Source organism: Erpetoichthys calabaricus, chromosome 4, assembly GCF_900747795.2.
Source record: "Erpetoichthys calabaricus chromosome 4, fErpCal1.3, whole genome shotgun sequence".
Classification (NCBI taxonomy): domain Eukaryota; kingdom Metazoa; phylum Chordata; class Cladistia; order Polypteriformes; family Polypteridae; genus Erpetoichthys; species Erpetoichthys calabaricus.
Genome location: NC_041397.2, coordinates 23872408 through 23886041, shown reverse-complemented (window position 1 = coordinate 23886041; position 13634 = coordinate 23872408). Strand labels below are relative to the sequence as shown.

The 13634-nt window shown below is 40.8% G+C and overlaps 1 protein-coding gene across 1 annotated transcript in view; it reads right to left on the bottom strand.

Annotated features, from left to right (window-relative positions):
* Positions 1–213: 213 nt before the first annotated feature.
* LOC114649891 (forkhead box protein O1-A-like) overlaps positions 214–13634 on the bottom strand; it is a 243658-nt gene continuing 230237 nt past the window's right edge. The window contains exon 3 of the mRNA XM_028799260.2: positions 214–4770. The gene's annotated coding sequence lies outside the window, so the exon portion shown is untranslated. The remainder of the gene's footprint in view (positions 4771–13634) is intronic.

Here is a 13634-nt window from a genome sequence, read left to right as displayed (position 1 = left end):
CTGGATGAGATATTGGGAGAGCTTAGCTATTAGCTAAACAAGCGGGCTCGATGGACTGAATGGTCTCCACTCGTAGGTCAAATGTCTTACGTGTGTTCTTATGCTTCTTTAGCTTTGCTAGAATTAATGGCACGATGGGCTCAAATGTTTCTAACACATCCACGTAAAACAAAGCACACACGTCGTCAAAAAAGAGACACAGAGTCACTCAAGTTCTGTAATATAATTTATGTACATGTATGGCTTTATACACCAACTGCAAAGATTGTTCTTATTCACTGAAGACACATCATCAGCAGGCATTTCCTTAGTTAGAAGGTTTTTCACGTGTTGCTTAAGCAGTTAAGGCGTGCGTTTACCTGTGTCCCCCCTCCCCACCCCAACCCGGACCCCTCCAATATTACAGTACGTAATATTTACATGCCATGTAAAGCCATACGCGCTGGTCTGTGGAACATCCACCAAAGGAAGGGCTGGCCTCATTCACGATTTATTTTCAATTCTTCCAAAAAATTTTCCACCCCATAAAAATTATTATTTTTTTTATTTCAAAGTCATTTTTGTTTATTATTTTTTATTTCACTGATTGTAAAAAAAAAAGTTTAATAAAACAATTTATATAAGTTAAGAAATGTAACAGTTTTAAAACAATATAGAAGAAATAAACTTTTAATCAGTGAAGTAGACTGATTCAATAAAAGCAAATGTTTTAGGAAGTGCAATTATTTTTTTTTTGTCAAGTCAATCTTTATAAAATAAAAAAAAGAAAGAAATATTGGTCCGATATAATTTTTTTTTCCCTCCTGTTAGGGATGCCCAGCTGACATTTCAGCCTTAATATTAGAACTTTATTCTTTAATATTATTTTAAAGATCCCAGCTAAATAGAAGAATAATAGTCAGTTAACCCAAAAAAGCATCAAAATCATTATATCTAATAACTAAATATACTTCATTTTTTTCATATATCTATCTGAAACAATACATCTGATACTTAAAATATCTCAACAGCTCTATAATACAATATACTTTTCAGAAGTACAAATTAAAAAAAATACAAGACTGCATAGATAAGATCATTTGCGCATTTCACAAAGCAATCATTTACAATTCTGATGGCAACAAAATATGAAACATTCAGTTTTTTTTATTTTATTATTTTTTTTAAAGGTGTATAAATAAAGGACTCATAATGTTTACATTGAATGCTGAAATGTTCCATTAATGCCAAAGTAACTTCGGATCCTTTAAAAGATATAAATGTTATTTTCTCACAAAGTACGTTCATTTTTTTTCCAGAATATAAAAATATAAATCAGTAGATTCAACTATCAAACTGTTTTGAGTATAGAAAGACATTCAGTCCCAGGAATTCAGCCCCCCAAAGCAGAGACCCTGAATATGGTACCTTATTGCTTTTGTGAGTGTTTGAACTGACCTTAACAAGCACTGGATATCAGTGACCTTTGAACTTCTTTTCGAGAAAAGAAGGATCAATTTGTTTAACTATTTCACTAATAGGCTTCATATTTAACAAAAATATAATGGATCTCATCAATTGATCTCGGCATGTTCAATAATAATGTGTACAATGGTGTGCACAAGTATCCAGTCCCCTTGAAAGTCGCCATAATTTTCAGCATGACAAAAGATTTGTACGCGTATTTATCCATTCCATACTTCGTATTTATCCATTCCGTACTTCTAACGTGAACTCTTAAGCTCTAACAATGCCTTTCTAAAGTCCAAATAAACCATTTTCTGTAGATAATTAACTGAAGAAGACAAATCCAAAAGTTAGTGTTTGCGTAATTATTTAAACCCTTGTGCTTTCAAAGCCCCAGGCTTACACAAATGACAAATTAGTCGCAAACGACACAAAGGTGACAGTCATTTGACAGTCAAAATGACACATAATGAGGTGCTACTTGTGAGTTCTTTATATCACTCTAGACATGAAAATCCCCTTTTGTAAGGGCCATAGTCTTTGATGAACAATCACTGCCAAAATGAAGACAAAGGAGCATTCTGCTGAAGTGAGAAACAAGGCCCGTTTGTACACTGTGGGATCAGACTCTTCCTAGAACAGGCCGTCCCACCAAACTAAACATCGGAGCGAGACGTCGACTGGTGAGAGAGGCGACTAAAAACCCAACGGTAACGCTCAGATGTCTGCAATGCTCTTTGGCTGAAACTGGAGTGAAGGTGCAGTGGTCCACAATTTCACAAGCTCTCCATAAAACAAGGTAGCAAAAGAGAAGCCATTTCTTAAGAAGGTCCACACGTATATGGCATTTGCTACAAAGCATGATAAAGGCCCAGCATAAGATGTGGGAGAAGGTTTTATGGTCAGATGAGACCAAAACAGAAGTTTCTGGCCAGACTTCAAAGACGTTTGTGTGGTGTAAAACTACCACTGCCCAGGCCTCAAGAAACCCCAGACCTACGGTGAAGTACGGTGGTGGCAGCATCAGTCTATGGGGATGCTTTACATGGGCTGAGACTGGGAATCTTTTCAGAGCTGAAGGGACAATGGATGGATACAATACTGCAGGAGAGCTTGTTCCAGTCCGCTATGAACCTACGGCTCGGCAGAAGATTCACCTTTCAACATGACAATGTGACCCTAAGCGTCAGGCCAAAGCGACACTGGAATGTCTCAAAAACAGAAAGGCGATTGTTTTGGAACGGCCAACTCAAAGCCCTGATCGTAACCCTGTTGAGAATCTACGGCACTACTTGAAAACTGCTGTCTGGAGACGCCAGCCCACCAACCTAGAGGGTCTCTAGAAATTCTGCCAAGAAGAATGGGGAAGAACCAGCACTGAACAAGGTGCAAAACTGGGACATACTTACATACCTCAAAAGAATGAAGGCTGTTATTGTAACTGAAGGGCTCTCGACAATGTGTAGGCCCTGAATACAGAGACTGCACCTAATTTCGTTGTATTTGTTACAATGACAATAAAGAAATTCTGTTTCTGAAACATTAACTTTGGAGTTTGTCTTCTTCAGGTAAAAATATAAAGAAAGTGGTTTGTTTGGACTTTGGAAATGTATTGTTACAACACAAGAGTTCACGTTAAAAATACTGAAAGGATAAATACGTGTGCATATCTTTAGTCATGCAGAAAATGATCATGACGTTCAAGGGGGTTGAATACTTTTGCATGCTACAGTATATAGGAGTACAAAAGTGGAATCTAAACACACGATATATGGATTTGTTTTATATACAGTATATTGAAAATATAAACATTATGAGTTCTTCAACGACAAGAAACATTACAGGAAAACAGAAGCAGCTATGGCAGGATATCTAACACTTCATGGTACTACGTGGGGCATACAAAAGGCGGTACTGTATATAAAACGGCAGATATAGGTCAGTATTCCAAATCTTTCTAATCGCATTATGCAGCAGCAGCAGCAGTTCTGTCGTTACAGATTCCTGGAGGATACCAAACATTTGCTGAAATAAGCAGCTCTGTGACCGTAATGAGCCACCACCACACCTGTCACTAACCGACTCCAGAAGCAGACGCTTCCCCCGATTACAGCAGACTTTTCCGACCTGCCTGACATTATTATAGTCGTTTCCTTTGTATAAGGAAAAAAAAAAAAAAAGCAAAAGCTACAGAAAAGTATAAATCTAGGATAAATGCCGCATACATGCATTAAGTGGATATAAGACATATTAAATAAGAAATTCTGAAATGCTAAAAGCCAGTCTGTACATGATCTGCTTTCGAGTTTCATGTTAGAAAAATAAAAGTATGTAACTGGGTAAAAGATTTGTCTTTTGTTTACTCCAACAAAGCAAAGCTTTAACAGCCTCACACTGAGTAAGCACTGCAAAAAAAAATACAAAATACAAAATGCTTCATAAATCCAGTTAAACGAAAAAAAAAAAAGAAAAACACACGCACTACAAATCTGCTGCCCCGATATTGGACATTATTGTAAACTTGCTGTATATACACGAAATGGTGAAACAGACTCGGCATGTAAGAATTAGAAGAAAACACGCTGGACTCGAAAATGGGATTCAAAAAAACAAAAATCACAAAATCCCTGCATTAGAAAACAAAGGCCCTGCTGGTCATTTGTAAGGCTGTCATGTTTAGCATTGGTTTATACCGAGAAAGATTATTCTTCATTATTCCTTGTAACACAAGGTAGGAAATATAACTGTTATCAGTATATAAATAGATTAAGACTTTCCTAAATTGTAAATAATAATAATAATACCTCTAATGTTGATTACAAACGGAAGAGGACAGGGTCACATAAAACAACAGGAGACACATCTGTTCAGCGGTGAATGGCTCCGGTTTCGTCAATATTACTGTACTGTCAGCACATACCTTAAAAGCAGAATTCTAACATTATTAGGCACAGTGAGTGTATGTGTCGCTCCTTTTAAAAAAAAAAATAAAGCTAAAAAAAACCCAACTTCAGGTAAATAAACTCCACTATGACATTATGTAGTGAGTTTGGCACTTGATTGCTATAAAATTTCCAATGGCAGAAGCCTTATCAGAAGCAGCACATAACCTGCACGCACTGGGCAAACATCCTGTACAGGAAAAAGCTTTCTGCTGCCAAGTCTGATAAAAGGAGAAAGAAGTAAAAGAATACACACACATTATATACTACACATATATTTGTGTGTGCGTGTAGGGGGTGGGCTGTCTGTGTGTCTCGGGAGAAATGCAAAAGATGATGGATTTGTTTTCCACTGGTGTAGGTCCAGTTTCAGGTGGATAGCCTATGGAAACAAAAACAGAAAGAGACAAGTCAGCAAAAGGCAACGTGAGGGATGTGATTAAAAGAAAAGAGGACACACCCACTGCCCTTTCCAGAACCAATGGGAGTCCACATACGACAACAAGCCAGCAGGCCTGACTGAACGGTTTCACTTGCTCATTTTCACCCACACTGCATTCAGAGAAGCTCGTCCATGCCTTTGTCTCTTCCAGGCTGGATTACTGTAATGCACTCCTCATTGGGATTCCTGGCAAGAGTATTCAGAGACTCCAGTATATTCAGAACAGCGCTGCCAGGATCCTGATGAGGGTGCGAAAGTATGATCACATCACCCCAATCCTGAAAACCCTTCATTGGCTCCCTGTTTCATTCAGAATAGAGTACAAGGTCTCCCTTCTTACCCATCAGTGCATTTATGGACATGCCCCTCTTTATCTACAGGAACTCCTTACCCCCCATAACTCCTTACGTTCCCTCTGCTCTGTACTCACTAACACTCTTCAAGTCCCCAGAACTAAGCTCAGCAGCATGGGTGACAGGGCGTTTTCATCGGTGGCGCCGAGGCTGTGGAATGCCCTCCCTGATTACCTGAGAGCCCCACAGTCGACTGAGGCCTTTAAGCGAAACCTAAAAACTCATCTTTTTAGAAAGTCATTTTGTTAAAGTATTTTATAGACTCTTCTGTTCTTTTTTATTTTATTATTCTATTTTTACTCTGTAGCACTTTGGGATTGCTAAAATATAAAGTGCAATATAAATAAAATTTATTATTATTATTATTATTACCTTACATTTTGTTAGATTGCTGCCTTGTGATCAACAGGTGGCACAGTGGTATTGCTGCTGCTTTGCAGTAAGGAGACTATGGAAGATTGTGGGTTCGCTTCCCGGTTCCTCCCTGTGTGGATAGCGCTTTGAGTACTGAGAAAAGCGCTATATAAATGTAATGAATTATTATTATTATTATTATTTAAAATCATATTTTTCCTCATCAGGCAACACTTGATACCCCTGTGGCAAACCCTTCTGAGGAGAGGACCGGGGGAGAGGACATGTCAACAGCAGTACCTCCCCTGGGACACGAGAGGGCAGCCCCCACCTGGTTTGCATTGGGGCCACCAGAGGGCGCCTGGACAGCTCCGGAGCTTTGGTCTGACAGGAGGGCTGCCAGAAGAGGATCTGGGTTCCCATGTAGCACTTCCTCCACACCCGGAAGTGCTGCCATAAGTTGGTTAGGAAGCAACTGGAGCACTTCCAGGTGAAGTATAAAAGATCCCGCTTCACTCCATTCGAGGAGCCGGAGTCGGGAGGCAGAGGACAGAGCCTGAGAGAGAGGAGTGGAGGTGGCAGTGAAGAAAGAGAGAAGGAAAGAAAGGACTGAGCATTGTGGGTTTGTGCATTGTGTGGTGCTGTAAAAGACAGAAGAACAATAAAAGTGTGTGTTTTGGACTTCTGGGTGTCCTGCGTCTGTTTGCAGCAGGCTGAACCTCCACAACCTGTAATGACAAAGGCGAAAAATGAGACCCTTTGCTCTGATACTTGAAATTTGGCTAGTGATGATTCCTGAGATGTTTCTACTCCTTGTTTGGAGTCCACCGGTGGTCAATCCATGATTATGAAAGGCACACACTTGTCAACACTTGTCAACAGAGCATCCCACAGTTGACAACTGCAACAGAGTCCTGCTCTGTTCTGATCTGTTGAGGTGGTTGTTGCTTTGCATTATACATCAGTCATGTTACATGATACGCCTGGCTAGACTATGGTTAAGATTAGGGTTTTGGGACTCACGTCAATTAAACCAAGTGACAAAAACGTGTAGTCCAATAGGCTGCCCAGTGGAGCTATTAAATCAGGGAGCTGCGGGGGTCTGTAGCTGAACCCTTCTCGACAAATGTGGTATACATAGCAAGGATCATGGCGATTGTGGAGTTATTAAATAAATAAAGAAAGAAGTGCCTGGGTTTCAGAGTTGGTGTGATTGGCCTCCAGAGGTTGATGGGACAATTGGCCAATCATGTATTAAATTGTAGATACATGCGGTTCCATCGATTTCCTCATCAGCACTCCAGAATCAGCACAAGGGCATCTGCATCCCTGAGTAAAAAGAAGGAAGCTGGCGAGAGTAGGAAGATCGGAGGTCAAAGTGGAGGATGGAAAGAAGGCAGGATCAGGAGAAGCCCAAGTGATAGAGTGGAGGTCAGCAGTCATGGAAGTGAGGCCCCCAGAAGAGAAGCGTGGGGCAGACACTTGATGGGGTGAAGAGGGTCACGCCTGCTGAGCATACCAGTAGCGGGATTGCACAGTGCTCTGAGTGGGTGGAAGGGAGACGGAGCCCTACTGACGTCGAGGCACTGATGGGTGGGGACCCCGGGCCTGGATTTGAATTGGTTGACGCCTCCTGTAGCTGCAAGGTCCTTACGGGGTGAGCATAAGAGACGCCATTTTAGACAGAAACACAGAAGCTCACTGTTGTAAATGATGGAGAGATTCCTGCCAGGGTTTTAATAACAATTAAACCAGTAAAATCAAGGCTATTTACTTGGACTTTTAACCTTAACTGATTCACTTAGCTTTTATGGATTATTGATTTATTTATTAACAGACTGCACTGCACTTGTTTGTACTTAGGGGGTTTGAAAAAATAAAAGCACTCTTTTGCAACTGTGGAGGGCAGGCGGAGCCCTTACCTGGCCGGGACGCCCTGAGTATGGAAGGAGAGAGTATTTGCAAGACCGTTTCTCCCCCGGACCCTGAAAGAGGGCAGCAGCGGGGCCATGGGTCATGAGCACGGAAGCTCAACCTTGCTGGGGACCGTGGCCACCACCAGGCGGTGCCTGGAATTTTTCAGGGCCCTGTTTGGCAGCACTTCCGCCAAACCAGGAAGTGTTGCTGGGTGCCTGGACTCCTTCTGGGTGCCCTATAAAAGGAGCCAGTCACCACCACTCAATGGCTGGCATTGGTGGAGGAAGGCAAAGCTCTTGAGGAGGAGTGGAGGCGGAAGGATTGGTGGGAATAGTAGCTGTGTTGTGCTCTGTGCCTTGTGTGCTCTGACGGCAACTGTAAATAAAAGTCAATTTTGTATTGGTAAGATTACTTGTACTAAAATAATTTTTAGATATCCTGTGCAACTGTTCTTTTTGAAGATCTTGTTTTAAAATAATTACATTCGACATGGGTTTTAATTGTAAATGGCATTGCAGTCCTATATAAGATTTAAAAATGTGTGGCAAACTTGTGTCTGCCTGTCTGTGTCAGGTTAGGGCGGCACTACGTTCCAAGGCTTCATACACCATACTCTTGCTTGTTGGTGTCCTCATTTGCCCAGCTCATCCCGATTATCGACAGTTCCAGGTTCGAGAGCTGCCAAGGACTGTGGGGCCAACCCAGCCTGTCACAACAATGTGTATCAGAGCAAAACCCCAGTCAGGAGGAAATGACTGCGGAGCTTAAAAACAGAATTGTGATACTGTAGATAGATAGATAGATAGATAGATAGATAGATAGATAGATAGATAGATAGATAGATAGATAGATAGATAGATAGATAGATAGATAGATAGATAGATAGATAGATAGATAGATAGATAGATAGATAGATAGATAGATAGATAGATAGATAGATACTTTATTAATCCCAAGGGAAAGAGCACAGTTGCCTTCACAAGCCTTGGAAGAAGTTTGGAACAGCAACAACTTTTCCTGAGCAATTATGGGAAAAGGGTCATGGTAAGAGAGATAACCGAGAACACAATGGTCTCTCTGGCTGAACTCCAGTGATGGAAGCAACTTCCAGAAGGACTTCAACACTCCACCTTGCTGGACTTTATGAAGAATGGTCAGATAGAAGACACTCCACAGTAAAAGAAACAAGGAAGCATGCTCAGAGTTTGCAAAAAAAGGCACCTAAAGGATTCTCAGACAATGAGAAACAAGATTCTCAGGTCGAACAGTGAGGCAGGGTGGTGGCGGTATCATGCGTTGTGGTTGCTTTTCACCAACAAGGACTGGGAGACTAGACAGGGTTGAGGGAAAGCTGAAAGGAGAAAAGTGAAGAGATATCCTTTATGAGATCCTTCTCCAGGGTGCTCTGGACCTCAGAATGGCCAGAAAGGTTTGCCTTCCAACAGGACAATGACAATGAACACAAAACAAAAAGCACACAGGAGTGGCCTGATGAAAACTCTGGGGAGGTCCTTGAGTTGCCCAGCCAGGGCCCAGACTCGAGCCCAACATGAATGTCTCTGCAGAGACCTGAACACACTGAGAGGATCTGCAGAGAAGAATGGCAGAAAACCCTCAAATCCAGGCGTGCTAAGCTTGTATTGTCAGGCACTCGTGTCGAGGTAACATTTCACTTTTTGATTTTTAAATAATTTTGCAAAAATTCCTAAACACCTGCTTTCACTTTGCCATTCGATGAAGGAAAAATTAAATGTACGTGATTTTAGCACAAGGCTGCAAAATAAGAATATGTGAAAAAAGTGAAGGGGTCTGAATCCACTGCCGCTCAGGGTCGCAGGTACTGGGAGTTCTGTTGCTTTAATTGTCCCATCTTTAACATGCTGTCATATTCTAATCTTAGTTTTTAATATGATACAGTTACACACTACAGTAAAATTAAACACATGGTGCTACATCATTAAACCTTCTAATTTATAGAAGATGGAGTATTTAAAACAGATATGTTTTTATCCTCGCAGCGAGTCTCACACTCAACTGGCATTCCTTTGATTCCTGGCTAAAATAACTATAAACTTACTGTAATGAGGTTTCAGGAACTGGCACCATAACTGAGCTAATGGTAAGGAGTACATCAGATAAGCCAAGATCTGTTTTCTATTAAACATAATGAAGTCATGTACAATATTTTAATATATTTCTGTATACCATGGCGCCGGAGCATGGCGACAAGTTACATTTTGGTCGGACATGTAAGAATTTCACTGTAGTCGGTAAATGTGACAATTCTATTACTACTACCTATTGCCTTTTTATTGCCATTATAATGACTTATTTTTATTTTTATTACCATTTATATGACCTATTTTTATTTTTTATTGCTATTAATACAACCTATTTTTATTTATTATTATTATTTTTATTGCCATTAATACAAACTATTTGTATTTATTTTTATGTTTTTATTTTTATTACCATTTATATGGCCTATTTTTATTTTTTATTGGTATTAATACAACCTACTTTTATTTATTATTATTTTTATTTTTATTGCCATTAATACAAACTATTTTTATTTATTTTAATTTTTTTATATTTATTACCATTTATATGACATATTTTTATTTATTTTTATTTTTTATTGCCATTAATACAACCTATTTTTATTTATTTTTATTGCAATTCTTCTTCATCTTCTTTCGGCTGCTCCCATTAGGGGTTGCCACAGTGGATCATCTTCTTCCATATCTTTCTGTCCTCGTCATCTTGCTCTGTTACACACATCACCTACATGTCCTCTCTCACCACATCCATAAACCTTCTCCTAGACCTTCCTCTTCTCCTCTTACCTGGCAGCTCTATCCTTAGCATCCTTCTCCCAATATACCCAGCATCTCTCCTTACACATGTCTAAACCAATGCAATCTCGCCTCTCTGACTTTGTCTCCCAACCGTCCAACTTGAGCTGACCCTCTAATGTCCTCATTTCTAATCCTGTCCATCCTCGTCACACCCAATGCAAATCTTAGCATCTTTAACTCTGCCACCTCCAACTCTGTCTTCTGCTTTCTTGTCAGTGCCACCGTCTCCAACCCATATAACATAGCTGGTCTCACTACCTTCCTGTAGACCTTCCCTTTCACTCTTGCTGATACCTGTCTGTCACAAATCACTCCTGACACTCTTCTCCACCCATTCCACCCTACCTGCACTCTCTTTTTCACCTCTCTTCCACAATCCACATTATTCTGTACTGTTGATCCCAAGTATTTAAACTCCTCCACCTTCACCAACTCTACTCCTTGCATCCTCACCATTCCACTGACCTCCCTCTCATTCACACACATGTATTCTGTCCTGTTCCTACTGACCTTCATTCCTCTCCTCTCTAGAGCACATCTCCACTTCTCCAGGGTCTCCTCAACCTGCTCCCTACTCTCACTACAGATCACAATGTCTTCCGCAAACATCATAGTCCACGGGGACTCCTGTATAATCTCGTCTGTCAACCTGTCCATCACCATTGTAAATAAGAAAGGGCTCAGAGCCGATCCCTGATGTAATCCCACCTCCAACTTGAATGCATCCATCACTCCTACCACAGACCTCACCACGGTCACACTTCCCTTGTACATATTTTATTTATTTTTATTGCCATTAATATGACCTATTGTAATTTGTCTCTGATGTGTTGTTGCACCCTAGACCCTATTGTCATGGCACCAAACTCTTTTAATTGTACTGTAGTTTATGCAAACACACAACACCTTCTCAAACCCTAACTCAGGGGTGCAGGGACCAGAGTTTATTGCAGCAGGACAGGGACACAACCCTGAATTGGGCACCAGTGAATCGCAGGGCGGATATGTGCACACACCCACAATCACTCACACAAGAGTCTTAAATCAAACAGACCTGCATGTCTTTGGGGACGAGAGAGGAAAACCTGAAATCCCAGTGAAAAAACCATGGAGACATATGGAAGGTCAGATAATGCATTACATTATTACACAGGGACTTGGACAACGTACAGGCTTGAACAGATGATATTTAACGTCAGTCATCATCCAACCCACTATATCCTAACTACAGGGTCACGGGGGTCTGCTGGAGCCAATCCCAGCCAACACAGGGCGCAAGGCAGGAACAAATCCCAGACAGGGTGCCAGCCCACTGCAGGGCACACACACACCAAGCACACACTAGGGGCAATTTAGGATCGCCAATGCACCTAACCTGCATGTCTTTGGGCTGTGGGAGGAAACTGGAGCAGCCAGAGGAAACCCACGCAGTCACGGGGAGAACATACAAACTCCACGCAAGGAGAAACTGGCAGCACTACCACTGTGCCACCGTGCCGCCCGACTTTTAATGTAAGTAAATAATTATGAATTACATGCAGGAAGTAGAAGTGGTTTTGAGATTTGAGTACACAATGGGAGCTCTGGAACTTAAAAGACATCTAATGAGTAGGGCTGGGGAGGCACTGTGGACTTGTCGCTATCTACATCAAGACAGTATACAGAAGCGATCAAAGAGACTAACAGGATATAAAATGTATTATTATTTATTATTATTATGTTACATTCAGGGATGGCGCCACCATTAAGGTGAATAAGGTATTCACATAGAGCGCATATCATAAGGGTGTGGAAAACCCAGCCACACGTTTTAACTACCGAAGAGAAGGATGGCGCACTAGGGCACAAAATACGCTAGCACCGGCACTGGTTACATATCATAAAGTACAAATGATAGGAGGTGCTTAAGTTAAATAATGTATTAATCAGGCCTCACTTTGAATAATGTACACAGTTCGACTCCCTTATTACAAAAAAAGACATAGCAGCACCAGAGAGAGTCCAGAGGAGAGCGGCTAGGCTGCTTCTGGGACTGAGGGGTGTGAGCTATGAGGAGAGGCTGGAGGAGCTGAACATTTTCAGTTTAAGCAATGGGAGACTAAGAGGGGGCATGATCCAAGAGTTTTTAAAATTATGAAAAAAATAAATGTCCAGCTGTTTCCAGCTATTACTTTAAAACAACATTTTGCAACAAGAACACAGAGACATGGGTAGAAACACGTTAAGGGAAGATTCAGCGCAATATGTTAAAAAGTTTTTTGCCAAATCTCGGCTTGATGTCTCGGTGTATAGGATGGACGAACATCTTGGGCTGAATGGCCTGTCCTCATCACAATAGGTCTAATGTCACTTTCTTTTATGTGGACTTGTTCCCTGGAATATTGTTTCTATCAGTATGCTGCTGCTGGAGTAGTGAATTTCCCCTTGGGATTAATAAAGTATCTATCTATCTATCTATCTATCTATCTATCTATCTATCTATCTATCTATCTATCTATCTATCTATCTATCTATCTATCTATCTATCTATCTATCTATCTATCTATCTATCTATCTATCTATCTAATGTTCTAAAACATGCAAACTCCACGCAGACAACAGGCTGACACGAGATTTACAGACAGGATGTTAGATCCATGAGGGAGCAGCGCTAATCACTGCACTCAATGTACAGTGACAATGAAATGAACTAAATTGAGCCCTGGGGAATGTAGAAATTGAATCAGTACACAAAAATAGGGAAACTATCATACAGACGGGACAGAACACAGCTTCAGTGGTCCTGGTTCATTCAAGTCTTTCATAGAAGGGAAACCTGCAATGGACTGGTGCCCCTGTCCAAGGTTTGTTCCTTCCCTGCGCCCTGTGCTAGCTGGGATTGGCTCCAGCACCCCTGCCACGCTTTTGAAAAATGAATGTAGTGATAATCAGGGTAAAGAAAAATCTGCTTTTGACTTTACTCAATAATTTCGCCAAGACGAGAGCTATATAGGAATAAACTGAACTAAACAGAACAGGGATTTGAGCTAAAGAACTATTGTGTGGTGTTTATTCGTGTGCCTATTCCTCCATCTTTCCATAACCTTATACTAGAATAAGCGAGCCCAGATGGAAAGATGGATATCATTTAGGAAATAATTGAAAAATATGGATAATAAAAAGGACACGAGATTGCTTTTACAGTTAATGATATTCATTTGCTGATTTTGCAGACTGGCCTATTTTATAACAGGGTTGTGTGAGGTTAATAATGTAATTATACATAATTACTTCTCCATCAAGGCTGAATCATTTCTTACGTCCACAAAAAGAAAAAGTAAAA